The 27,065-nt window shown below is 39.3% G+C and overlaps 1 protein-coding gene across 2 annotated transcripts in view; it reads right to left on the bottom strand.

The window, feature by feature from the left end:
• The window catches only part of KLHL29 (kelch like family member 29), a 496,878-nt gene that overhangs the window by 402,790 nt on the left and 67,023 nt on the right, over positions 1-27,065 (bottom strand). The window contains exon 2 of one of the 2 annotated variants that reach the window (XM_073002224.2): positions 6,114-6,220. The exons of the other annotated variant lie outside the window; for it this stretch is intronic. The gene's annotated coding sequence lies outside the window, so the exon portion shown is untranslated. The remainder of the gene's footprint in view (positions 1-6,113; positions 6,221-27,065) is intronic. 2 annotated transcript variants of the gene reach the window in all.

The raw sequence follows: 27,065 nt of genomic DNA, 5'->3' as shown, positions 1-27,065 counted from the left end.
ATTTGTGTATTATTATTAGCTTTTAAAAAAATCTCTATTTGTTTTGTTTGCAGTAACACTTATTCTTGTAGGTTGGAGGGAAATTATCATAGTGAAACCGAAAGCATGTAGGCACTCTGACCTTTAAAACAATACCCCTTTTCAACACTGTAATTTATTCTATGGACCCATGAGATAATCTCTTGAGTTCTGTCTGGGAAAGAAAGAGGAGGAGGAAGGGAATTACATTCCAGTAAAAAGCACATACTGATCAATAATGTTTTCTTAAAATATATTAGGTTTAATTGAAATCGTTTATCACTGGGATTTTAAATCCTGAGAAAAAAGTCTCAGCATACTAAAGGAGATATTGCAGAGAATTTCTGTATAAGGGCAATCTATCTTTTTTAAGCAATTTAAAAATGTCTGCCAGCTCTGTGCAACATCCTGACAGCTCAAGGAAGAAATTAAAGAATCTATGGGCAAGCACCACGCTAGCCAAGAGTCGTCACTGAATCATGGCCAACTGGCCGAAGGCCTCACCTGTTACAAGGTAACAAATGAGGCAGGTGCTCCATTTTAGACTCAATCCACATGTTCCTTCATCTTTGGAGACTGTTTCCCCCCCCCTCCGCCCCAATCATAAATCATATCTGCAGAATGTAGAAGAACAAACATTGTCCACTTGTTCCTCTTGTCCCTTTCTTGTCTTCTGGAAGAACAGCAGGCGCGCTCAAGTTTCCTTGAGATCAGCAGGGCTTATGTGTACAGTTAAGCTCTTTAAATCTCCTTCAGTTCAGCACGGCTTCTGTACATCTGCCTTTTTCTGGACCATACCCACAATTAAACAGAATTTGGTCAATTTTAAAGAGGTTGTCAATTAAAAAAAAAAAAACCACAGCAAGATAAAACATGGAAAGAATGAGCCCACCAGACTGACAGCAGCACAGGTGACTGATGGAACAGTGCTTTTACAAAAAAGATAGGAAACTAGAGGGGCACCTCTCCAATGGGTTTCAAAGTATTACTTTCTTCAAAAAGAAAAACAGGATCTGTATGATTTTTAATTAGCACAAAAGCTTTTATAAGGAGCTGGGAGGAATATGTTTTTAAAATAAAAATCATAACAACAACAACAACAATAATGATAACAACAACTGTGTGCCATCGAACTGATTACAACTTATGGAGATCCTTTCCAGGGTTTTCTACGTAGCAAATACTCAGGAGCAGTTCACTGTTCCCTTCTTCTGGGAGTGCCTTGGGACTGTGCAGCTTGCCCACGGCTGTACAGGCTAGCTCTTCTCTCAGGAGGCACAGTGGGGAATCAAATTCTTCCCCCCCCCCCCACTCTAAAAATCCCTATGGCACATCTAAAATTACAGCAGCAGTAAAGCCTTGAAAATTTGTGTACTATTCAATATTATTCTTTATGATGTCTGTAAAAGAAGCTACATTTGTAAATAGCGACATGTTTTCAAGGACCTACAGTGGGGTCTTGACTTAAGAACTACTTGAGTTAAGAACATTTTGACTTAAAAACCACTCTCATAGGAAAATATTGACTTGACTTAAGTACTTAGATTTGAGTTAAGAACTGAAAAAAACCCACGTGGGAGGCAGGGAAAGTGCAAAATGTGAACTTTCAGTTAACTGTTGGCCAGTGAAAAGGGTGCCTGTCTGCTTCCTCACTCCTCCCAGGGTTTAGAGAGTGGACTGGGAGTCTTCAGACTGCCTGGTACTGCCTGGACTGTATTTTCCCTGCCTTCCCTGAACCTTTCTTGACCTAAGAAAAAAAGAAACAAAATATCCCCCTCTAGTGGTCAAAGGCAGAATAGCAGCTTCCCATTAGTTTCTATGGACGGAAAATAGCAGATACGGATCAAATGGTTTTCAATGCATTCCTATGGGAAATGCAGATTTGACTTGAGAACATTTTGACTTGAGAACCGCCTTCCAATACGGATTAAGTTCTCAAGTCAAGACCCCACTGTAGTATATTCATAAGATTTGCTTCTAGCCCCAAAGCCCATTTGTACAAGATCAAAGCATCCTCACAACCTTACAGTTTCTCACCTTTGATTTTTAAGCAGCAAGTTAGATTTTTACATGCCATTTAGATAAAGCTCTTTAGTGTTTTTTAAAGCAGCAAAACAGGAGAAAGATAACACAAACCACATTCAAATGACGAAGACTCTTTTACAACTAACTAAACATCCTGGAGTAGAAATTCGGGGGGGGGGGAGCAGTGATGTGGTACCTGCTTTGCATGCAGCCTGTCCCAGGTTCCTTTCCTGGCCTCTCCACATAGGGCAGAAAAACTCTAACCCGAAGCCCTTGGAGCTCTCTTCTCCTCAGTGTCAACAATAATAGTCTAGTGCAGTGGTTCTCAACCTTGGGTCCCCAAATATTCTTGGAATGCAACGGGTCCCCAAATATTCTTGGAATGCAACTCCCACAAGCCTTCACCACTAGCTGTGCTGGCAAAGGCTTCTGGGAGTTGCAGTCCAAGAACATGGGAACCACTGAACTAGTAGATGGACCACTAGTCAGACATAGTACAATATTTTAGTATAATTATCTTCCTAAAATAATTGTTGGATGCCTACTTGTTACTGCTTTTCTCTCCCAGCGCTTCCTGCTTGCTGTGCTACAGTGTCCCAGTGAAAGGAACTCACTGTTCCGACTCTCCTGTCATACACTTGCAATAAACCCACTAGTTTAACAATACTGTACAATGTGCAAGCCAGTAACACTACACAGCCAAAATCTTGCTCATTCTTACACATAATTCCCAAGGTGACACTTAAAACTATTAAGAACCACATCACAGTTTTGATTTGCAATACTCGTTTATTCCTATCGGGACTGCAGATATATCTAACGGAAACTAAAGTACTGTTTCAGGAGGATGAAAGAGAAACTCGATTGGATAAAATTCTGCTGGCATAAAATTATGCCACAGAAATAGGATCTGATTGTGAGAATAATTAATTTAAACTACAGTAATTAAAAGTTTCCTATCCCTTCCTTTTCAGGTTCTGGGTCTCCCTGGGTCACCCTTTAGCACCAGGGAAGCCTTTGGAAGCCTGGAGAGGGTAGGGGGAGCCTTTAACAGTCAAAGATTGCTGCTAGGCCACCACAGCTAGGACTGGGACTACTGGAGGTGATCCAGCAGTCTCAATCCCAAAGGCAGGATGGATCATGAAATCACCATTTTTAAAAAATAGATTTTTGACCATTTAAATTTTAATATTTTTAAAAAAAATTAAATTGTGATTTAAATTGATTTTATTTATTTATTTTTGAAAATCATTGATTTTTATCTACCCCACCCAAAGGTTTCCCTGGGAAAAACAGAAGCCCTAGGCCAGGGAACCTCAGAACCTGAAAGGGGGGGGGGAGTGAGATGTCAATTTGTTTAAATTATTTCCAGTGCCTATAACGGTTTACGCTGACATAACTTTACACATAATTTTGGCCACTGCATTGTACTATTATGGTACTGCACTGTATTTTCTTTACTACAATACATACTGTGAACAATAAATGGAATTCCTTGAACCATGAAGAGGTACATATACATACTACAGTGGACCCTCTACTTAAGGAATTAATCCGTATTGGAATGGTGGCTGCAAGTCGAAAAGTCTGTAGGTTGAATCTCCATTGACCTACAATGCATTGAAAACTGATTAATCCCATAACCAGCGGTTTTTATTCTATTTTTGTTCCATTTTGGGTTTTTTCTGGTCTGTAAGTCGATTCTCCGGCTGCAAGTCGAATCTAAATTTTGCAGCCAGAGAAGTCTGTAACTCGAAAAGTCTGTAAGTCGAGCCGTCTGTAAGTCGAGGGTCCACTGTAGGTAAAAAAAAAAAAAATCCCCTGTCCAAACCTTACAAAGGATTTTGGAAACAACAATCAAGAATGTGCAGAAATGGAAACAGGAACACTGGGCCAATTCCAATTTACAGTACTGAGCCGGTAAAGAGAAGCAGGATCCATCTGGATTGGGTGGGCAATGGGCAGCCTCTCCAATGCTGTTTCTGTGCCCACAAAAGTGGTCTTCTCAGGAAAACATGGAAGCCACAAAAAGCAGAGATATTCACCTTTTAAATAGGTTGCAGGGTCGCCTTTGCAGTGCTGAATACTGCAAAATACCCATTTTTAAAAAAATTGGAAGTGAACATGGCAATCACTTCTTCCACCACCACTTTTTTGACTGGACACAAAAAGTTGGTTCCAGGACCCACTTAAATTGCTCACCCCACTGTATGTTATAGGAAATCACCACCAATGACAGGGTGGGTGAGGGGGAAGCAGATTCTCCTCCTATTCTTCCTCACTCAGGCAACATCTACTGTATGTCAGCTGCTAAGAGGCACTTCTATATATACACATACTGTATAAAAAAAGGTAACGGTTCCCCTTGACAAATTGTCCAGTCGTATTCTACTCTAGGGGGCGGTGCTCATCTCTGTTTCGAAGCCGCAGATACAGCATTTGTCCATAGGCAGTTTCCGTGGTCAAGTGGCTAGCGTGACTAGACACAGACCACCGTTACCTTCCCACCGTGATGGTACCTATTTATCTACTTGCATTTACATGCTTTCGAACCACTAGGTTGGCAAGAGCTGGGACAAGTGTCTGTCGCATGGATTCAAACTGATCTTTGCGGTTTAACCCGCAGCGCCACCACATCCCTCACATACATATACACATATACACATACAATAAATTTCAGGTATTTCTGAAGTTACTACTGAAGGTATTATTTATTTACGGTACTTATAAACAGCTGGATATAATGAAATCTCTAAGTGGCTCACACTAAAATACAAATGTAATACAATACAGAAATAGTACCAAAGAGCAATTTAAAACAAATAAGTAATTGAGAATGCTTCGACAACCAATTCAAAAAGAAAAGAGTGACAGGAAAGGAACCATTACTGCCTAGATCCAGGGAACCTGGTATACTGCCAAAAGCTGTGATTCTCTCACAAGGTTAGTGTCGTGCTGTGAAAGCTTGGCTCAAAGTACAGTTGACTGGGAAACCACAAATGTGGGCATGATAACATTACAGAGGAAAGGAGCATAGTGACAGGTGCTCCCACAAGATGGTTCCAGAAAAGAGTGACTTAATATTTTCAAACTTTATGAAGCAATAATTCATCTACCGTATATGCCGGCGTACAAGACGAGTTTTGGGCCCCCCAAAACATGCCTCCAATTGGGGGGCCCGTCTTGTACGCTGGGTGCCAGGAAGGAGCCACCGCCGCGAGAGTGATGCGGGGCTGCGCTGGCCGGGGAGGAAGGGATGGATGGAGGGTAGTGGCGCGCGTTCGCTCGCCCGCCCGCCACCCGCGTTTCCCCTCTTCTTCCTCCTCCTCTTGCTCCCGCCGCCGGGAGGGAGGGAGCCGTCGCCGCTGAGAGAGTGATGTGGGGCCGCGCAGGGAGATGGAGGAAGGGAAGCGGTGCGCGCTCGCGCACCTTCCACGCACTTGCTTTCCCTCTTCCTCCTCCTCCTTCTGCCGCTGCCAGGGAGGAACGCAGACAGGCAGGCAGGCAGATGGAGGGAGGGAAGCCGTTTGCACGCCCGCCACGCCACCTCTCTTCCTCCTCCTCCTCCTTCTCCTGCCGCCGCCCCCCCAAGACTCTTCCCAGCGCCGCATTTTGGGGGGGTCTAATACGCCCCGTCGCCGTATACAGCGGCATATACGGTACTAAAACCAGTATCCTAATAAAAATTGTAAACAAAATAAATATATGAAAGATATATTTCATGTGTATATTTTAAATATATATCACTTGCACAATATTTTAAACTGCTCCAATATAAAAGTGAGGCAGAGTTTCCCACACAGCAGCTGATCAGCAGATAAGGACTTGCATATGTGAGTATATGTGCATGTGTCTATATACTGTACATGCATGCGCGCACATGCTCTTCTCAATTATTTTAAGGCATGGAAAATTATCCCAGAGAAAATGTCACACGCAGGAACCTTGAGAGAGCCCAGGGAATTATGCTAAGTGGCAAACAATCACAAATACAGGAAGTAGAAATGTTTTAGGAGCTATCACATGGCAGTACACAGCACACAACACATTTTAATAGTCTCCAAACTCACCTTTGTTTCCAGATTCTATACTTTATTCAACCTCTTGATATAAAGGTAATCCCAAGACTCCAAACTCCTTAGGTTTAAAGCAGGGGGTTTCTGTGAAACCTCATCACCTGGAAAAATAGAAAAGCCAATGGGGGGAGTAAATTACTTTCTGAAGAATAAATATGTACTTAAAACTAACTTTCAGATCAGCCTACCCTCTAATTTTCAGCCCCGCTGGGTGGGGCTCTGCTACTCACATTGTGACCAGAACCTAAGGGGTTGAATGTGATGGCTGCACAGAGGAGGAAGAAAGCTGTGAGGAAGGAGGCAGAGATGCCTGCATATGGTGCTCGGCTTAAAACCTTATTTCAGATGTGTGTGGATTTTGTGTGAGAGGGTATACGCAGGGATTACATGTATACATAGAAGAACATACATATATTCACACTATTCCACTACCACATGGAGACTGAGTTGCTACTTAAAACATAAAGATATCCTTTAAAACAGAACCATAAGCCCAAGACTGTACGCATACATGCCACTGGTCAAGAAGCATCTAAGAAGAGCCACAGATCACATATTAATACTATATCTTGTATAATAACAATATTGAAAAGTTGGGCTGAAACTTCTAAAGCTTCTAAACCACACTGTGTCACAACATTCGCTGGATGAGCTTAGGACAGACATTCATTCATTGTCTCGCTGTCAGGCAGACCTACCTCATAGTGGCCAAGATCCTGTCAGGGATTTATACCAGCATAAAGGTAAATGTTTAAATCATGGTGGCAAATTATATTAATTCATGAGTTGCCAATTGCACCCCTGGTTGTGTGCCTGATTGGGCACCAAGTTGCTCCACGAACGAGAGCAGCAACTGAGTTGCTACTTAAAACATACACCACTGATATTTGTGCAATGGCTGGATCTTTATTTGTATCACAGCACTGCATAATTTAGAATTATGTATACTGTATATCTGAAGTACAGATACAGTTCAAACTAATTTAAAATATTAAAATGATTAGGCTATTTATGACCAGAAGGAGGCTACTTCAATCGTGTTATCTTGGTCTTTTACTTCTTTAGTACACATGGTGGGACATACATTGCACGCACGTAAATGCTGCATTGTTTGAATTTCTCCATAGTCACAAACAATGTATCCTGTATCCAAAAAGCCCCATTCTACTTGAATATTCTGTGATCTTCCTACTTCACTTCAAAGTCTATTAAATGACTTCCACATAGTGCAGCCAAAACCTTGTCCTGCTGGAAGACAATATTTGACATTCTTCAATTTGGCAAAAATTATAATAAATATCTCTTAATTGATATAAATTACAATATTTTCACAATTTAAATTGAGTCAATTTGTCAACATCACAAAATAAGGGATGGCTAATGAAAGGGGTATGAAAGAGTATAAAACATTTTATTTTGCTGGATGTTCCAAATTTTTACTCCCTTTCTAAGGACTGGATTGTTCAATTATATAGTGCCATAGAATTAAATTTTACAGGGGAAAATAAAAATTATTTCAGTTTTTCCAAACCCTGAAATTTTATTTCCAATGGTTGCCATGTGAGAGTTTGGGAAGTAACAAGTTTAGGAAATACTAGTTTTATCTGCATATTATACCTGAACATTTGGGACCCCAAATCATTTTCTTTATGATGGAAATTAATGACATGAGATACTCTTGATTTCTTTGAGCTATGAATAAAATTTTTACAAGTACTCTGCCAATATTTAAAGGCTACATTGGATATCCCCGGAGGCAGAACATGAAAGAGATAACCTAGGCAGAACGGACATCTCAACTGCTCCAACGCGACTAAGTAATTACAGATTCAATTTTTGCCATTGTATTAATTGTTATTTAACTAGATATAACAGTAGTTATACTTAAAATTATTAATTTTAATCAACTGAGAGGGAACCATGACTCCTAAGTATTTTGAGGAGCTGGTTGTAGGAATACCTGTTAGGTCACATAAATGTTGATTATCAGTAGAAGACATGTTAAGTACCAGAATCTTAGATTTGCAAGGATTAAATTTTAACCCTGAGGCTACACCAAACTCTTCAAGAATTTTAAAACATGTGTGAGAGAACTGTCTGGTTTAGATATTGTAAATGGCAATGTGATCTGCAAATAGATTTATCACACATTTTTGCCCTTCAACAAAGACTCCCTGAATATTTGGATCTGTCTTAATGATATTGGCTAGTGGCTCAACTGCAAATGCTAAAAAAAATAGAAGAAAGTGGGCAATATTTATAGAATCTGAGTTCATATTATTACTTCTCACCATGGCTTGGTGTATTTCATAACATGTATGCAATACTCTTAAGGTTCCCCTACATTTCCACGGCTTCACATACTTTCCAAGTGAAATGCCATTCCAAAAGCTATCGAAAGCTTTAGTAACATCAAACAATGCAATGGTGTATGTATTGGTTGTTGTGGGTTTTTTGGGCTCTTTGGCCGTGTTCTGAAGGTTGTTGCTGACTATGATATATATACCTTGTCGAACAGTCTTCTGATTGAAACAGAGATTTGTCTCTATTTTATGAAACTAAATTGATGTTTTCCAACAAATGTTGTGGCAAGTTCCCCCAATCAGTTGGTGTATATACCTGTAAATAATTTGGCATTGATCAAATAGTATAACTGGACAATATGAATTGACTTCTGTGGGATCTTTATTTGGTTTGTTGATTAGTATTATTCTGGCTAAATTCCAGGAGGGGGAGGTGTTGGATAACCATTCATAATTGAGTTATAAAAGTTAAGTAGGAAAAGTGATAGCTGCTCTTCAAACATTTTACAGAAACATCTACCAAAGCCATCCAAAACCAGATGCCTTGTGTGGTTCTAAATTTTGTTTTGATTTATGTAACTCCTCAGATGTAGTTTACACAGGAAGAGTCTATCATCTTCAACAATTTTTAAAAAAATTACTTTGGCTATCAAATAATTAATTTTAGTTTCATTTGGGTGTGATGTAGTGCATTGATCTCTTTGACATAGTTAACACTTGTTGTTCTTAGTTTCTCTGTCGTTTCTTTTCTGCATCATAAAACTGGGTTCAATAATCATGAAAAGGGCTTACGTCTTGGCCCAAAAGGATGAAATATTGCTTGGAATGGCTTGTGATCAGAAGCTTTTAGGAATCCAATTTGTACTAACCTAAGATATATTTCCCATGCATTCAAAACCAGTATATAATTTATCACTGAGTAGGATTCATGTTGTCTGGAAAAAATAAGAGTAGCCCTTTCTCACATGGATGAAGTTCTCTCCAGTTACCTATCAAACTGAATTCACTAAAAAGTTGTTGCAGCCAAGTGTGATGTTTAGCTTTATTAGTACTACAGTACTGTCTAAGGTACTCGCAGTTAAATTAAGTAGGACCTCACCCCTATTGAAGGCATATAGTTTTAACAATGTATCTCAAAGAAAAGAAACTTCTTGTGTATTTGAACTATATATGGATCCTGTACTTTTAACTTAACATTGTCAGTAGATCCTTTTACGAAGAAGAACCTGCCATTCAGACCTTTTAACTCTCCTTCACACTGGAAATTTATCTGTGGAGATAAGGCATACTTCACGTGATTTAGTACTCCCTATGATTTAAAAGAACCTACAGCTGAATGATAAGAACTTAACCTATCTGTGCCATAAGGTGGGATGGGTCACCTTTTTGACGGGTTTCTTGCATCATCTATAGATGCTAGGGTCCTCATGTTTTATTATGCTATGGATTTGCATTTGTTTAATTGAAGAACCCACTGCATTGACACTGAATGATGTCACTTTCAGATCTGGCATCTTAATTTAAAATAGGAAGATACCTTGAGTTGACCTGAGAACGGCTGCAATTTGAATACCATAGAAAACCAATCAGAAGTCCCAACAGTAAAAAAGATAACATTTGAAACATGAAATGTTTGTTCTTTAATTTCTATACCACTCCATATAAGTGCCCTTACTACTACTCTTGGCAGTTTCCAACAGTGAAATAGACATCAGAAACATATAAAATATAATAAGAACAACACAGCTAAACACTCAGGATGGTGTCAATGGGCAGAATGCACACTATATAAATAAGCTGTAATGCTGAAAAAACAATTTGTGGCACACTAACTATGGCCTAAAAAGCCCCTCTAAAATTCATGTGAATCAATTACATAGGGAGTTCCAGGCTGTCATCCAAAAGACAACAGCAACGAGAAGGCAAAACTTGAGAGGAATGTAGACGGGACAACAGTAACCTTTTTATATTAACCTTGTTCAATCAATATTTGCAAAATACTCAAAGGAGAACAGAGTCTCAAGTCAGAAGAATTCTAATTAGATAAAATTATCACAGAATTAACAACTGCTTGTCTTACTATCGTATGGGGTGAACACAATCGAGTTTGGCTTGCCTTTTTCCTTACCACTCCACAAGGAGGTATCAGGAATGGCCCAAAAGATTCCCAAAGTGGAAATTTCTCCAGGAGGGATTATAAGCAAGGACAGTAAGTAATCCAAGGCCTCAGAGAGTGAGTTAAGAATGATTTTTCCCCATTACGATTAATAATCAGTTTTGCTGAATGCTCCCATCTATATGTTATTCCTTTTTCATGTAAGAGTCTTTTGAATGGCTGATATATTTTGTGATATTGCAATGTGAGGGGACAAAGATCTTGTATGTTTGCATTCTGGAACATAACAAGATTCTTGCTTTCAGGAGCTGCTAAAATGGCATCTTCCATAAGTTCCCTTACAAATCTGACAACTATGTCACCAGGCTTTCTGTTTCCCCTTAAAATTCTAGGCACTGGGAAAAAATCCTTCTTTGAAATATGCACTTCAGGATACAGTAAACAATTGGACGGTTAATCAGTTCCAGATTCGGGAAAACGGACTCCTCTTACTCTCAAATTGGGGCATTTCCCTTTGTTTTCCAGGAACTCAATTTGGGCCTGCAGATCTGCCATGCAGCCTGTCAGAGAGAGTTGGTGCCCAGTCTTCAAGTCCAAGCTTGATTAGCAGTAGTTGCTAGTCTTGATCATTTCTCTGACAGATGTCTGTTTGACGAGGATGGAGAGCAGCATTCAATCTCGGCAGAAGTTGCTTTATTTGTTCAACTAGCTCATACACCGGATCCAAGTCACCCTGAGGCCCTTTCACCGACTTCACCCCCCATGACACAACAATCATCTCCACTTCCTAGGCCTCTCATTTGCAAGCAGTTTTTTGCTCCAAAATACGTCCAATGAAGCCTCTTCGAGTACTATGGATTCCTGACTCATATCCTAAAACAGTTACTTATGATTAGAGGTTCCAATCCTCCTTCTTTGTTAGTTTAATTATACAGCCTGGGGTACCTTGGACTGTCAAGGCAAGATCATCAGCATAGATGAAACCTCTGGACTATGGGAATGTCGTGTTACTCATTTATGTAAATGTTAAAAATAATACCTCAGTGGCTTAAGTAGCAGAGCTAGAGGTAAAGAGTACAATTTGTGTAGTCATGGGCAAGTTGCACAGTCCAAGGTGCCCCCAGGAGAAGGGAATAGTAAACCACTTGTGTGTATTCTCTACCTGGAAAACCCTGGAATGGGACGACATAAGTTGGAATCAACTTAACAGCAAACAATTATTATTATTTATGTAATTAGGTTATCCAGTGTGGTATAGTGGATAGAGTGGCAGACTAAGACAATGGAGATCGAGGTTTGAATCCCCACGGGGCCATGAAAATTTACTTCTTAAATATCTCACTTACCGTAGAAGTCCTACTATAACTCAGATCCAACTTGACATCACATAACTACTTATACAGTTACACTTCTGCCAAAGTAAATTCCCCACTAGGATTCTGGCCAGTGCTGTCATGAGGACAAACTGGGGGTGAGTCATGTACACCTCTCGGAGCCCAGTAAAAGAATGGCAAAATACAAATGTTTAAGATATATACTAAAAAATGGAGGGAAAACTGAAGAAGCTCAGAGGGAAGAAATCCCAAGTAGTAAACACAACCTTCAGTTTTACATTTTTAAAGTATATTCACAGTTTTGATTTTGAGGGGGAAAAGTTATAAACTAAACAAGACAGTTTTATATCCAAACCTCCTATCTGAGATGTAATAAATGTGAAAATAATCCTCATGACAGGAGGTGGTATGTATTTCTGCAAAATGAACTGCTGCCATTACCTCAGAATCAATATAATTTTTTTTTTCTTTTAAAGTGAATCTAACACCACATATTGATTTTGTACTTTGAGTACAACACATTTCAGCCCTGTGTAGCAAAAGATTTTAGAAAGACAAGAGAAAAGAATGTTGGAAAAGGTAAATAAGTTACTGTAGTTCAGTCACAGAAACTTAAGGTCATTTCACAGTTATGCTTCTCCTACATGCGTAGGAGGAAAAAAGTGAAATCCGCAGGTAGAATTGCACAAGCAGTGTTGTTCACTGTAACACTTACTGGAAGGCAGAATTTTGGCACTTACATTGTGTGAGTTCAAGCAGCAGAACTCACACTAATTCAAAGCACTCATTCAATGCCACATCCAACATTGTCACTTATTGAGACAGATATACATCCTCATCTCATGCTCTTTCTATTTAGTACATAAGAAAATGCAATGTGTCAAGCAACCCATCAATATGTTTTTCTTTTAAAAAGTGGCTTGTTTCCTTAGTTCCACGCACTGATTTTTTTTTAAAAAAATAATATTTATGCCTCATGCCATTATGCAACCATTTAAATTGGAGTGGGCAACACACAGCCCTCCAAAAATTACTGGACTGCAACTCTCATAGTCTCTTGCCGCCACTAATTAGGATAGCTAAGGCTGATGCAAGTCCAACATCTGGAGTGCCATGGGTTGCCCATTCCTGATTTCTATTTTAATTAATTGAAAAACAGATAACAAGAAAGGTAGTGCTGGAGCTCTCTCAGTGAGGCACATAAAACATGTTTAGAATATTTTGAAGCCACTTCTAGAGGCACAGATGTTGACCTCTTTTAAGAGTCCTGGGGCATCCAAAATATTAGCAGTTTGTTTGTGGTGGCAGTTTTTGTTTTATCAGAAGCAATCTTAATGGAAGAAATCAGAATAAAACAGCAAAAGTACCCTCAACAATAAGTGGCTGCTTCAGAACTAGCTTACACTTCTGGAAGTATCTTGGTAATACGTCACCAAACCCATCCACTTCATGGACATCAACACTCACACACACTCCAACAATAGCCAACAGCAAGGAAAAAGTTTTCTGCACAAATCCCAGGCTCTAGAGGCTAGGCTAAACCTATGGAGAACAAAAACAACACACCTAGAATGCTGAAGAGTGTCTCCCCACCAGGACAAGACTCTGGCTGGATCAAATGGAAGTCACTTAATAGACCTCGAAGCAAAGTCAAAAGATCAAAGAATAATCAAGTTAAATGGGCTACTTGGATGCAGGTCAAATTTTCTGTGACTGTGGAGCAATCCAATCTATGAAGCACTTATGTGGATGCAATTTATGCCCCACCATGTGTACAAAAGAAAATTCAGTAAATGGCCATGATAATGTTAAGTCTAATTGTCATCAATTTTAATGTGTTTTTCATTTTACTTATTTTTTCAAATACATCCATGATTTTCAATTGTGCAACACTCTGATACAAAGAAAAAAAGAAAATTAGCTTATCTTACCACATTCACCAACTGGTAACTAGAAAAGGATTAATTTGCTACAGGCCATACCTCTGTATTGCTTTTGTTTTATTTACTCATCTAACCTTCTAAATATAGTACCCCAAGGTCTGAGTAAGTGAAAGAAATATACAAAGAATGTGTGGGCTGGGCAGGATGCAGTCTGCATAATGATATGAGCACTGAACTCCCATTTTTGTTTTAAAAATAATGAACTTTAATTGGCAGACATACATTCGTAACTCACCCAAGAATAATAATTTCTCTTATCACATTAAATTCTTGCAATATAAATAGCACACTAATACCTGGTTAACATGAAAATAAAATTATCAGCCTTTGCGGTGTAAACACTGTTTCTCAAAAGATACACTTCTATGAAAGAGACACCAGAGAAAACAGTTCTATATATCTTAATGGTCAGATTATCTTCTCACCGACAGCTTGATCAGCTGAAGATGCAACAATATTTGTATCTTAATATATGAAAAAAAAATCCTTATCTATGCATAACCATATGAGCACAAAAATAGCAATGGATTTATTTTATCAAGGGGAAATGCACGCTTCCATTCTATGTCACGCTTTCCCACACTGCAGTGAAGTTATGGGTGGGCACCGTAAATACTTAACTGCTGTATTTTAATGTGAGCTTTTTGGGGATCAACTCCACTGCTCCAGACATAAGAGTGAGACTGTATCACTGTCATATTAATACTAATACATGGTTCCACCAGACCAGGTGGGTCACAGTAGCATCGTGTGACACAAGTGGCAAACTTCGTGTGAATCAAAGTCACTCTTCTGGAGAATAAGATTTGAAAGAGAAACAGGGGAGGAAGGTATATACAGATGGCTGGAGACCGGCTTAAAAGGAATGAATATCTATCAAGGGTTCTTAAGTCATTACCAAGTGTGAAATGCTGCACTGATTCAATTTGCCACTTGTGCCAACAATGCGATTTGCCACTTGTGCCAACGATGCGATTTGCCACTTGTGCCAACGATGCTATTGTTAGACTGATTATTGACATTATTCACAGCCTGATTGCCTATTCCTTTACTAACAATAACAATCTATCGTCAATTTTTCTTTGGCATATTTACTTTTGTGTGGTAGAATATACCAGATGGGCGGGATATAAATCGAATCGAATCGAATCGAATCGAATCGAATCGAATCGAATCAAATCAATCAATCAATCAATAAATGCTGCAAACCAAAAATTCTAACATAGTCCTCCAAATCGAGCTTTATAAAGCTGTCAATCAGCAACTGATATTTTTGGATAATATCTAAGAGACATGTACCTGGCAAATTCCATATTGCCAAGAAATTTTGGACTTTACATCTAAGAATAACTTTCCTGGCAAAATCCATCTTGCCAGGGACTTAAGGCTGGACTTAAGGTTCTTCATGCTGGTACAAACCCGATGAAGTGGTGTTTTAATCCACGGAAGCTTGTATATTATATGTTGATTTTTTTTGTGGTCTATACATGTATTGCCTATTTTTGCATTGATATTTCTGGGGTTGCAAATATTTACCAATATTCTGATGTACAAATTACACTGGGGTGAGGGTGATTACTACAGGGGGGTTGCTGCTAAACGAAGAACTCCTGCTTTGAACCTGGGGCTTGTGTAACACATGCATAATGAGGCCCATTCCACGCAAGATGGGCAAGTGCCAGGACTGAAGCAGGAACTTTTTAAATCTCCCAACCCCACTACTCCCAGTAACATTGTCTCCTTTGCACCAGTGTAATTTAGGCAACAGGTTTGGGCTTCTATTGACACAAATGCCAACTGAATATGTTATTCTGTTTGCTCAATAAGTGATTTCAGCGTGTAAATCAGAAGGCATCAAGAAAGAACCAGGACATCTTAATATAGGACATTTTTAAAAATGGAGGGGAAGACTGGACTGCATACTTCAATCCAGCTTTCATTTTTTTAAAAAAATGAATTTATCTTACATTTTAATTGGTGTATGTGTACTTTGCATGCACAACTGTAATAGGATTGTGGGAGACTCAATGTATGTAGCAACTGGTACAGTTTTAATGACCAGATGCCAATTTATCCCCTTATCAGTTGTATACAGAAGCAAAGAAAGATCTATTTGGCTTTACCACTTCCCTTTTTGGAGGCCACTGCCATGCAGTTATAGGGAAATCAAACAATGACAGACTGGAAGTGATGAACTGCACAATCCAAGCTAGCTAAGACTTGCTCACCATACTCAGTCCTCTCATTACTACCAGTTCAACTACCCAAAGGAAAGAAATAAGCAGTGCACTTCAGCTGTCAATATAGCTTGGACAACAGGTGAGAAGCAGATGTGGGGCAGCATCCAATTTATATATGGGTATGGCAGTGGGAAAGAAAAGTGGGCAATGCTTATTTTTCATACATTCTAAACAGAATTGGTTCACTTGTTTAAATTATGTGCTCTGTCAGTCATTTAAGTTCTGTGCCACAGATTCACTGTCAGTCCTTGGGACTGTCTCAGCCTACTGGTTACACATTGATGGATTAGATTTATACTCCATCTTTCTACAGGTGGCAGTATTATTAAAAATACTGTAATACTATTAAGCAAGCCAAATACAACTAAAATATAAAATAATGTCCCAACTTCACAATTAAAAGCTTATTTGTTCATTTATTTAAATATCTACATCCCATATTTCTCCTAAATAAGATTCAAGGCGGCTTACAGTATTAAAAACAACTCAAATCCAAAGAAAAGGTGTATGAGAGACATTTTCTGTGAATTCTGTTATTTTGCCTTTGAGTATCACTTTGGTTGCCACTGGCCTGATCTCCAGCACTGCGAGCCTGACCTTTAAGAGTATGAATATCTGAGTCAACACTACATCATTTCTGAAGTTGTGATTCAAAAGAGGTTGACTTACAGACAGACAGATTATGGATGGACATCATTTCTGTAATGATTCCCCAATGATAAGATCTTGGCATGTTCTTTACAGCACTTTTTTGCACCAAGTTATATTCCTGAAAACAGTTACAAAATCTTGCAGCTTTACCAACAAGTGACGGACTCTCTCAACCTACATAGCAATCTTGCCAAGATATGCAAATTAAACATGGAAGCTGAGTGGAAGAGATCGGCCAAAGTCAACTAAATAAGACTACAATAAACTGAGGGAAAATTGCTTTTTGAAACTAAAACCTAAAACTAGCTTTCATAATGTTTATAACCTGGCAAAACAATGCCAAGAAGAACGAGCAGAAGTAATTTTTGTGCCAAGATTTACTATATTATAGGCCACCCAATTCCTTATGATCAGCGCCTATGCTTTCGTTCCTGTGCCATTCATTTCAAAAATATTTGGGGGGGGGGTGAATACATTTTTCATCCTCTCACTTTACATAAAAAAAAATTAAAACTGGGACACAAACTTTTTGTTCAAAATATTCCCTCATGTTCATGACGTGCCAGGCAACTGCTTATTATCATTTTATTACAAAGGTACAGTATTTCACTGCTTTCTGGTTACATGGATTGAACTGCAACAAACTCAGTTTATATAAAGTTTAAGGGTAATTTTAAATACACAATGAAACACAAAATACATAGGCAATGCAAGGAGCAGTTAATAGAGCTGGTCACGATCACTCCCTGATTCTATTCTCAAGGTCACTCAAAAGCAGTTTAGTGGTCATTCCTACCCAGCCCCTCCATTAGCGACAAAATAAATCATATTTATTGATTAAGTGTTTCATACCACAGGAAAAGCATGGCCATGAGAACTCTTGATGAAGTACAGAGTCATTTTAAGCAACCCCTGGATGGGCTTTATAAAGACACAATGCATGTACATTAACTTGAGTGACACCAAAGCAGTCTTTCTAGCAATTTGCCTTGCTTTATTTCTACTACAACCTCTTCCACCTCATTTGAGCGACTGAGCACACATTTTAAATCACGATGAGAGACTCCAATTTTCACCTCTTCATGGATGCAATGTCAAATATATTTGTAATGGGTTCATCTATTATCTGTCACTGCTGAACAAACTAGGTGAGAAAATAATGGTTTAGTAGTACATTAGATGGGATTCACGCCTGATGAAAATGAACTGTGTTAATGGAGTTGTTAAGAGTTCTGTTTGTTTGTCCAAGGCAGTCCATCTCAACTTCATAACTGGGTCTCCTATATGAGCGGGGAGCTTAAAGTGCTAAGACTCTCTGCAATACATCTCTTTTTATTTTAGAGAGAAAAACCTGACAGAAGTGCTCAAATGACTCACTGTAGTAGCTTTACTGGCAGTAAAGGTTAGTTTATGAAACCACTAGAAGAAAGAAAAGTATTAGCAATAAAGAGAAGATGCGACATAAAAGCACAGAAGAGGCCTTGATAAAATGTTTGACAAGAAGCTAGGCTTTTCCTTGTGCTCTCCAGAAAAGCATGTAGATTTCCTTGGGCTAACGACAGCCTAAGGTTCCATTTGGATGCTTGTAAAAAACAGAAATCCCTGCTTAATAAACTCGCAGTCCTTCCTGTGAGAAACTCACAGTGGCACTCCTGTTGTGTCAACTTTCTAGAGACATAGGAGCAATGGGTTCCCATTCTAACAGACTGGAAACGATGGGGCTTGCTTAATAATAATAATAATAATAATATAATTTATTGTCATTGTAAGTATATACACAGTATACCATACAACTTCTAGGTAAGTATGTTCTCCATACACGGCAATCCTTCAAATATTTCTGTCTTGCAGTATATCCAAAGGACAGAGTCAGGCAAAACATGGTGCAACAGAAAAGAAAAAGAAAAACTCAAAAACAGCGTGATTTGTAAGCCTTACTAATTTATTTCTGTTAAGAAGCAAAAGTCTTGGGCTTTAATTATGCGAAAGCACGAGTAAATTGTAGCATCTGTCATATGTTTAGGGGAGAAGAGAAGAGACTTCACCAATTCCCACCAACAGTCACAGGTCCCTGCACCATTATTATAGTCTAATCATCATCAGTAGCTTTTGGTAGATGTAGGCAAACAAGCATTAAGGGAGAGGTGGGACCCCATTCTCACAACCAGAATTATCCTCAGAATGCTTTTAGGATACAAATGTATTGCTCCTATTTTACCAAAGAAAACAAGCTCAAGAAGAAACACACCATTGTGATAAAATCTTGAATCAAATAGCAATTCAACTCTTGCTTTCTATTTTTTTTTTAAATGAAGATGAGCATTCAGTGTCTCTAAAATGATCTGGGATTGGCCTCAGAATCAAGGGGTAGCCTATAATGAGTTGCTAGAATTATCACTGCCAATAAAACAGGAAAATATGTATGCAACAAACATATATATCACTAATCTATGATGGATGAAGAGAAGTCTATACGTAGTTTTATTTTTCAAGTTAACATGAATGTTTAATATGCTTGAGAGAAGTGCTTTGTAAAGTTCTACATTATTCAGGAACTTCAGCAATTATAAAACTACTTTGCACATTATTATTGCTCAAGGCAGTCTGCTTTTTTAACATTTTTTTTTCTTTAAGAAGCACAATACCTTACAGACGTAAGGAGACTTTGGTCCATGTTCCCCCAACCTGGTGTCCTCCATATGTAGTAGACTACAGGTTCCATCCTTCCATGCCAGCATGGCCAACAGACAGCACCAGGTTGGGGGAAGCAGCATTAGCACAGAAAAGAGGAATTATCTGAGCCACCAGCTATCGTTGCAATATAACACTCCCACCCCCATCCCAACTAAGTAATACACAAATTATCTGTGTTGACCTCAGTTTAATTTATTACACACCTCTATGCCATAAACCAATTATCAGCATTTGACACAATCAGCACTTGCTAGTTTGAAAAGCGATTAAAAATTTCTGAGCTGTCTCCTAGAATAAAAACATAACCAGAAACAGCACTACAGAAGAAGTTGCTATGCGCAGCCCTTCATTCCAATTTTGCTTCTATCAATCACGCTAGGCCTCAGTGAATAACACAAGAGTTGAGGCAGACAAACGGCAGTGTTTATGATCTGCAGCTGGTAGTACTTACCATTAACAGCAAAATGAGCATGAGTTAGATTAACATTCTCCATTCTCTCACTCCCATTTGGGGTTCCAACAGACGTACCTGGAGCCCATATAAATGAGTTAGAGAAAAAGAGCTGTCTAACGCTATACCATGAAACAAGACCACCCTGTGGGAGCCACCGCTGTAATTATACTTGCAGTCAAGAAGGAGTTATGCTATTAGAAGTATTCAGAGGGGGCACTATGACCTACTTTGAATTTTAATAGCAAACAAACCACCACTAAAGCTTACACCTCTATGAAAGCCAAACTAAAGATCTGTAATGTTCACTCCAATCAAGATAGCTCACATTATCATTCTCCTCCAGAATTCCTCCTCATGAGGGCAAAAGGGCGCCACTGTCACCATATACAGTAACTCTTTCTCTAAACCCTGTTTCTTCACAAGCTTTTCTCTGATGGAGAAAACTACGGCAGCCAGCTTTCCTGCAAAATATACAGCAGCATTTAACCTCTTGAATCAACAAAAGTTAATTTAGTCAGCTGAACCCTACAGGAATCTGGCTGTGGAGCCAGAGGTTGTGAGTTCAATTCCCCACGGTGCCTCCTTGACAGGGGCTGGACTCAATGATCCACAGGGTCCCTTCCAGCTCTGCAGTTCTGATGATTATGATGATAAATTCTTAAGTTTCACATAACTTGAGGTTTCAGATGTTAAGAAAACATTAAAATAGCCATTCAGAGTCAACCTTCAATGTAGTGGGCACATACACAGAGAAGAAATACAAGAAGAATAGTACCATTTCAGAATACCATGTGACTGAAGATTCTTTCATACTGAAATTCTGCACTAGAATTACAAAAATTCTGAAACATAAAAGGAAGAATTAACAGGAAATGCCCTATTATTCTCTCAGGAATTCCCACTTCCAGGATGATGAACTTTGTGCTGGACTGGGTCATGCTTAGATTAGAATCAGTGGAGGCAAACCTTTTTCGGCTGGAGTGCCCAAAATGAGGGGGTGGGGAAGAAACCAGTGGCTGCTGTGCCGCCCGGAAGACCAGAACCAGAACAGGAAGTGGCAGTTTCAGGGGGAATCATGGGGACAGACAGGAAGTTAAAGGGGGAATCATGGGGTTGGACAGGCAAGAAGTTAAAGGACCCAGAACAGGAAGAGAAAGGGGGAATCCCAGCTGCAGCCACTTCAAAAGGTTTGTCGCGTGCCAGAAGAAAGGCTTGGCACGCGTGCCATAGGTTTGCCATCACTGGATTAGATCCACCAAGGTTAGTGGCAAGAATTCTGTTGCACAGCACCACTTGTACAACAGAAGTGATGGTAGTGGCAGATTTCCACTAATGAAAAGAGTTCCATTTTTGACTGTAGGGTATCACTGTGCATGAATCACACCCCTCAAAATTGTAAAAGGAACTCCTTACACTAGTGACAACCTGCCACTGATGGTGAAATCACTCCCACTGCATTGGCCAGTATTCTACGCCAAAGGACAGTGAGACTAACTTAAATCTCATTGAGCAGGTATACTCTGAGCTTGACTAACATCCACTGGGTATACTGAAAAAAAGGAATGCAACACTTCCTTCACAGAAACATGCATGGCTTAAGTGTTAAGCTCTACCTGCCACTAAGAACATAAATGCTATCAGGGAACAAGCTATTGATTTCCATATTCCACTTCATTATTCAGTCTACAAAGAATATACACTTAGTTACTTTCAGATACAATTGCACACAACTCCCAAATTCAACACCTTACAACTATAATTATTACCTATTTGCAATAATAAAGGAGAAGATGGGTCTGGTACTTGTGCCTGTCTGTTTCCAGCACTGCTCCAAAACCATGAAACTCAGCTGTCTGAAATCCTACATTAATACACTCACATACAGAAAAAGAGACAGACAGAATTGCTATCTGAGATACATGGAAGAAAGAGAGGGAAGAGAGACAAAAGCTGAATGAGTAGAAGAGAGAACAGGAAGGCAAGAAAGAAAAGGAGGCAGCAAAACAGGGGGAAAGTGATAGTACAGTGGGGAGTAAGGATTTTTTTTTACTGCAAGCAAAGCAGGTACCTCTGCTAGTCTTCCATCTATAGTCTACCTATAGTAAGAGAAGAGTTTGTGTCCATTTGTTTGCCTGTCATCTCTGCAGCTCCAGTACCATGAAATCTGCAGCTCTTCACCATCTGAAACTTGGCATGGATATCAAGCTGACTCAGAAGGCTATGTTATCTCAGAATTAATATTTTTTCAACTGATTAATTTAGATAAGCAGATCTTGTCTGAGGATCACAATACCATGTTCATTTACTACATGCCAGACCTTCCCTGAGAAGGAAAGAAAAAATTGTAGGCAGACCTGGGAGATTCATTCTCCACAAGCAGGTCCACCACTGCGTGCTTTCATGAGCAGGGGAGGCAAGTAGGCAGAGGGAAGAGATGAATGAGCACTTAGATGAAGATGGGAACCATTAGGAAAGAAAAGGAGTGGCCCAATGGAGAAAAGGGGAAGAACAGAAAGCCAGAGAGTACACACTGGGTGGCGTGGGGCCTAACTCAAGCACTGAAGTAACCGCTCCATATATTTAGATTTCTCTTAACCACCCCCCAAAAAAATACACCATTCAACCAGAGTCTTCAAAACTTCAAGAAAATTCATTCTCCTCAGGTCTGCATCCGGAAAACTAGCCTATTACAATGTCAATTTCTAGGGTGCTGCAACATGCTACATTTCTACAGACCAGGGGTTTATGCAAGCCAAAACATGTAGGAATCCTTAGATACTCAATTCCTTCATCACTTTTTAGTATTATTGCAAAAATCACTGGGTCAGATCCCAGTACTATTTTTTTTAAAAAAAAACTGAAGCAAAAATATTTAGATAAATCAAGCATTCTAACAGACAGAAAAAGGACAACGTGTGTAAGGGCAATAATGGTCCTCCTTCAAACAGTAACTTTCCTACAGTACGTTTAGAACATTATCCATATGACCTAGAAAGAGTACTGCTGATAGGTTAAGCAAAGGTCACCCTTTCTGAAGCTACATTCATCACACACATGCATTCACATACAATTGCCTTCTTTTAGCCTTGGTGGAGCAACTTTTTTTTTAATTTATCACCACGGCTTATAGTGAACCTTCTAAGAGCAGCGGCCAAGTAAAAGTTAACCCAAGGAGAAAGGCAGCAGCCTGCTGGCTAGTTCCAGTTGCCAAGGAAACTAGAGAACTCGGAGGGAGATGTCAAACTGGGGAGAGGGCAAAAAAGTGATAAATGGAACTGTTTAGTGTCATTCATGTAGTGACTTTCCCAGGAGCATTCTTCCCCAGTCCCATTTTTAAACCACAAGGCCAAGTTGTGCTTCTTAGCCATTTGGAGCAGTCCCCACGTCTAAAACGAAACAAAATCCCTCAACGCAACTCTTATGTTAGTTTGCACTGTTATTTATTTAAAGCACTTTTATACCACTCCACAGCAGTTTACATGAAAACAGTCTCTACCTTCAGGCCTTCAATATGAAAAAATATAACATGAAAGAAATGAACGATGGGGGGGGGGGAAGCACAAAAAAATTAAACAAGTCTTTCACTAAACTAACTCCCAAGCTGCTGGGGATGACAGCTGAAGGAAGAGCATGCAGGGAGGTGGCCTTTCAGCAGGCCGAGTGGACTGGTCCTCTTTTCTATCTCTCCTGCACTGAGAGAACACAGAAGTTGTCCTCATCATGAAACAGCTGCACAACATTAGACATAATTTGCACCTTCCTAAAGACCCTCTGAACCTGCAGAACTCAGGTTGGCCAAAATATTTATTGCAGATACGAGCTGGTCTGAACCCCGAGAAACTCTTCCAGAGGAGAAAGGAATGCTCTGTTTGGATAGAAAATAATGTCACCTTCCTAAGACTTTAGGGAATTTTTGGTTGTTTTTTTAAGGGAAGAAAAATGGTTCTCTGAATGATTTGAGCAGGAAGTTCCTCAATTCAGCTGTTGCACAGCAGCTGTTTCCCAATGTTGCCAACTGAGCCTAGAGGAGCCAGGAAGTTTTAAAGTTAGTTGTGAAACACTGAGATTATAAAGACCATGGTTTGGAATGAGTTGTCCTACATCCAGATGATTAGTACTTAGAAATTTCCATAACATACAAGTCTTTTGCTCTTCAAATGGATATGAGCTTCTCAAGAAGGCTGTATCTTGACTCCAAACTGAAACTAAAAACAGACCCTATCTATGAGAGCACCCAGGAACGAATTGTTTCTTTCACAATAGGAGGCCTGTAGTGAAATCGTCTGAATAGCATGCAGGATTCCAAGACTTACTGTACTTCATAACAGGTCCTCTGGGCTGCTACATAACCATGCTGGAAGGAAATTAGTGAAATCTCCCCTTTAGAAAGACCTAAGATGGATAAACAAATGGCTGAATAAGCAAATAAACTGCTGAAATAGACATGGCCACTAACTATTTTTTTTTACTGTTACATGACATCAGATCCTTCATATTCCAACCGGAACAAATTACTCCCCTGAGGTGACTCAGAAAAGCTATTCAGGTACAGTATTTGATAAAAGAGTTGATCTTAACCTATAAGCAGGTGGGGAAGGCTAGGCCTTGCCTCTTCTATATTAGCTCTTATACCCTGTTTTCCTGAAAATAAGACCTAACCTGAAAATAAGTATGATTTTTCAGGATGCTTGTAATATAAGCCCTACCCCAAAAATGAGCCCCAGTTAAGTGAAATCCTGCCTTCTACCATTGTGCAGCAACCAGAAGATGACATGACTCTATTTGAATAAATGTAGATTGTTGTACATGAAAAAAAATCCCCTGAAAATAAGCCCTAATGGGTATTTTGGAGCAAAAATTAATGTAAGACTCTGTCTTATTTTCGGGAAAACACGGGAGGATACCAGTTACATTGGAAAAGATGAGAACTCCCTATCCGTGGCAGGTCTTTCCACTTGAAAAATATGGTTCCTACTTTATCACAGCAACTGTCCTCTTTAGATCTAGCTCTACATCAGTTTGAGATACAACTGGGAGGTGGGGAGTGTGTGTTGCCTGTTTCCTCTGTTCAGGTGTTAAGCTTGATTAACCCTTGTATCAAATGCTTAGACAGGGCTGGAGTATCCTCACAAATTATGCTCACGGGGGAGGGGTGCGGGGGGTAAGGAGATCTGTGTCCATGGCCTACTCCTGCCTAGGCCATGGACTTGCCAGGTCACAGACTGGGGGTTGGGGACCCCTGCTCTACCATCAATTTGGCTACAGGTATACTTAGGAGACGGGGATGAGCACCGCGCCCTAGAGTCGGACACAACTGGACTAAATGTCAAGGGGAACCTTTACCTATACTTAGAAATGTATGGAGGCAAAGATGTTCAAACTGTGGTTGTCCTACTTTGGGTACATCATGATAAGACAAGATTCTCTGGAAAGACAATAATGCTAAGGTTAAATGCAGCAGGAAAAGACGAAGACCAAATACAAGATGAATTGACTTCCTAAAGGAAGCCACAGGCTTGCGTTTACAAGAGCTGAGCAGAGTTGTTGAGGACAGGGCATTTTGGAGATTTCTCATTCATTGGGTCACCATAACCAAAGGATGCCAACAACATACTTAGGAAGATCTGAAGCACAGCCTTCTTCCAGAATTTATTTATGATCTTTCTATCCTGCCCAACTATTAGCTAGTCTAATACTCTGGGCAGCCAACAGAAAGACACACAGTCATAAACTATAATGATAAAAAAACCAATAAAGTAACAGTGAAAAAAAGGGGATCCAGACATAGCTATAGGAACCACAAAAGGAAAAAGGGAAATTAATGGCAGGCTGGCAGCAGAAGAAATACAGAAAATTACTTTTATTAGAGGAAAATTACTAAAAGGCTTGGGAAAACATCCAGGCCTTCAGCTACCTCCTAAAACACAGGATGCGTGGGGCCAATCAGAGTTCGGGTGGGAGGGAGTGTGAAACTGAAGTGGCCACCACAGAGAAGGCCCGGTTTCGAGAAACCAATTTCTGGGCCTCCTTCAGGGTGGCCACTTGGAGACTTCCAATATGAGAGGTATGGGTGGGACAGGAAGAAGTTTTGAGAGAGAGGTGGTAAACCAGGTAACAAGGATTTTAAAAGTTAACATAAGCACCTTGAACTTGGCCTGGAACAGAATGGAAAACAGGATGGCACTTCAGCTTTAACCAGCTGGGAAATGAAAAGTCTCTAATTAGAATCTTGAGCATTCACATCCACAGGGAGTCCAACACTGTGCCTTCTAGCCTAAACCTGTTTCCACATGAAACATATGGCAAACACAGATGAGATATAGATACAAAGAAACATATTCAATTTAGCAAAAAAAAAAAAAAAAAAAAAAAAAAAAAAAAAACCTCCAGTTTATGAATGTGGGATATTGTGCTTTCTTTTTCCCCCCTCAGGTTTTTTTTTATTTTTTCTTAAACTACAACATAAACATAAAATACATAAACCAAAATACAAATCAACTATGTTCCCCACCACCATAGACGGGACCTCTTGCAGTAATCCTCTTCTTCCTCTATCTTTATTTTTCTTCTTCCTTTATTATCCTCTTCTCCTGAACTGCATTGATTCTTGATCTGGAGCTTTCCCTTTTCCTCTTGTTAGCACATATTCAGGAAATCTGCCCCATATATCATAAAAATTATTATTTTTGATCTCTCCTTTCTTAACCTTTAAATTACAAGTTAATTTATAATTTATAGCGATGTTCCATATTTCATTATATCATTCTTCCATTCGAAATTCAGACTTTGATTTCCAATTCCTAGCTATTATTAATCTAGCTGCTGTTAATAAATTAGTAATCAATTCTTTAGTCATCATATTCTACATTCTCAAATATTGATAATAGAGCTATCTCAGGATTAAATGCTATATCTTTTTCACATATGTCATTTAGTTCTTTAAAGATTAGTTTCCAAAATCTTTGTACTTTTTCTCATTCCCACCACATACGAAAGTATGTACCAATTGTCTTCTCACATTTCCAGCAGACATTCAGATAACTAGCGTTAATTTTATTCAATGTTGTCAGTGTCAAATACCATCTTAAACCCAATTTAAAAATTTTTTCTCTTATTTTCACTGACATAAATGGTAAAACCCTCATTTTCCTCCATTCTTCATCATTTATTCTTTTTCCTAAGTCTTGTTCCCACACTAACTTCAATCCTTC

This window comes from Pogona vitticeps, chromosome 1 (genome assembly GCF_051106095.1).
Source record: "Pogona vitticeps strain Pit_001003342236 chromosome 1, PviZW2.1, whole genome shotgun sequence".
In the NCBI taxonomy this organism is placed as follows: domain Eukaryota; kingdom Metazoa; phylum Chordata; class Lepidosauria; order Squamata; family Agamidae; genus Pogona; species Pogona vitticeps.
This window is presented reverse-complemented; position numbering and strand designations above follow the sequence as displayed.